Consider the following 2641-nt stretch of genomic DNA (forward strand, 5'->3'; position numbering starts at 1 on the left):
TTTCAGGAGCTTGCTGGGGAGGTTGGGGACTGCAAAAGCTTGTGCTAAACACTTCACTGTGAATTTTCTTGGCAATTCCTGTTCTTCTCTTGCAATTTCCTTTTCTCTTTTCTCTTCTTTAGCTACACATTCTTGTTCTAGTTCCAACAACTCCTCATTAGTCAATTCCTCAGGAACCATCTCTAGGGCAGGAATTTTTCAGCTCCACTGTAATCTTACGGGACCACCGTCGTATATGTGGTCCATTGTTGACTGAAACGTCTTTAAGCAGCACACGACTGTATGTAAATAAAGGTATCCACACCACCTAGGTCTGTGAAAGTATCCAAACCCAACAACGAAATTGCCTAAAGATGCATTTCTCAGAATGTATGCCCAATGCTAAGTGGCAATGACTGCGTACTGGAGTTTTTAGCAGCTTATTGGAAAGAATCAAAAAAACATGACAGCATTAACTATGACAAACTCAGCATTGTCCTCAGTGTGCTTGCTGGGCTGGGACAGTCACGTCACACAGGGTCTGTGAGGGCTCCTTTGGTCCCTGACCTCCACTGGTGGCACCTAAGCACCTAGATGAAACCCTACTTTGAAGGCCTTCCTGCACTCTGTACATGTAACCACCATGCCGTCTGTCTTTGCAGAGAAAGTTGCCTCCTGATTCGTGGACCCCATCCGTGGCGCATGCCACGCACTGAGGCATTCAGCCAACTCAGCCCAAAGTTCTCTTGGACAGAGATCAATGTGAGGTTGTTGTATCTTCATTTGCAAAACAGATATGCTGGCAATTTATATTAAAAGAAAAGTGCACATCCCTTAACCCAGCGATCCTATCTGCACGATCTATCTTAAAGGGATCAAACGTGGCACTTAACAACCCAAGTTCCCCTGCGGAGGACTCGTGTTCTCCTACTGCCCGCTGTTCGGCCTCCCGGGCATTGCAGGCCAACCTCTGATGGCGAGGGCCTGGCCAAGCACCGTTGTTAAATGTTTCGACTTTCACATCTGCATACACAGATGTCAACTTCAGGGTTGTTTGTGGTCAAAAAAACAAAACCAGAAACAATCTAAATGTGATGAATAGAGAACATGCTGGTCCATCTGTTTAAGAAATATTTGCTGCTATGAAAGGTGACAAGTTAGAGCCACACTAACAGATCTGGAGCGGTGCCACTGGAGCTTTTTAAGGGAAAACAGCAAGTTTTCTGTAGTGTTTATTGTCTGATTACAGGTTGAGGGGTCTGCAGGGGGTGTTTGCGGGAACAGGGGAGAGGCATGGATGGAGGTATGAGACTGGCAGTGGGATAGGGAGGGCTGGATAGATCACCTGTTTTTCTGTATACATTTTGGTTATTGCTTGATTTGTTCTGACGAATGTGCAATGCGTTTATGATTTAAAATAGAAGAACATGAGAAAACATGGATATTCTTCATCGGTTCGTTTGGGGGCCCTTGTGAAAGAGGAGAGTGCCCTGGCGTGCCCTGGCAAAGACAGGACCCTGTCCTGGACCTGCCAGCCCAGGAAATGAAGCGCCACTCAGGTGGCCACTGCCTGTTCCAATCTGGGAATAAATATCTTTTTCATGCAAAAGAATGACCGTGCATGGCCTCTCCGGGTGGGCGATCGATTCTCTTCTTGCACCGCGGCTAGCTTGCCTCAGTCGTGTCTGGGATCCTGCCAAGACGTGGCGTCAGGAAAAGGAAGAAAACAGGAGAACCAGGTCAGATTAGCTATGGCGAGATTCATGGGCAGGTCCATTTCAGGGCACGGGCTCCCCTCTGGTCTGCTTTTCATTTGGGCCAGTTAAATCACTCCTAATTTCTGTTCCATTCCTCAACTCCCAAAGAATTCTAGAAATGAGAATGCCTTCCCTGGCCGGCAGCCTCCTGGCTCCGTGTGCCTGAACCAATAAAGCGTGTTTCCTCCTGCTCCTTCCCTGTGATGTGCTATCAGGGTCTGTAATGTGTTTCTGATGCTATCTGCGGTGGGGTCCATGCCCTGGACCGCGTTCAGGTGAGGAGATTCCTGGAGAAGATAAATCGCTGCAGAGATAGCAGAGCCCGAGTGTTGGCAGGGTTCCCGGGTTGAACGGAGCCATATGTGTTCCCAAGTGCGGACCTCCAAGGTCAGTCGAGCCCAAGCAAGAACGCTCAGATCCCAGAGGCCTGTGGCGTAGATGCTTTGCCGCTGAGAAAGCCTGCTGAGCAGCTGGGGACGGAGTGATCGTAGGCCTGGGGACGCGTCTTTGCTATGAAGGCTGGGACTCGCGGCTCCATGCACAAGCCAGGGTCATTGGGGTGGTGGTCACAGAAAATTCTCCTCAAACTGGCTTTAATAATACAGAGAGTTTATTGGGACCTGAGGTAATTGGAAAATCATGAGCTGGTGCAGTTTCAGATAAGGCTGGATCTAGCAGCTCCAGAAAGCTGGCCAGGCTAGAGTTCCACCCCCGCCAATTCTGCACCCACTGTGTTGACTTCATCCTCAGACCACCTCGTCTCCTGGCCACAAGATGACAGTCAGTGCCCCTTGTTGCCATTTGGGTCCAGATCTAAAATCAGTAGAAAAGAGAAAGGTCATTTCCCAGAGGGCTCAAAACAATGTTCCAGAACTGAGTCTTGCTGGTATTCACCGGCCTGACCC

Source organism: Propithecus coquereli, unplaced genomic scaffold (assembly GCF_000956105.1).
Source record: "Propithecus coquereli isolate 6110/MARCELLA unplaced genomic scaffold, Pcoq_1.0 Scaffold503, whole genome shotgun sequence".
NCBI classification, from domain to species: domain Eukaryota; kingdom Metazoa; phylum Chordata; class Mammalia; order Primates; family Indriidae; genus Propithecus; species Propithecus coquereli.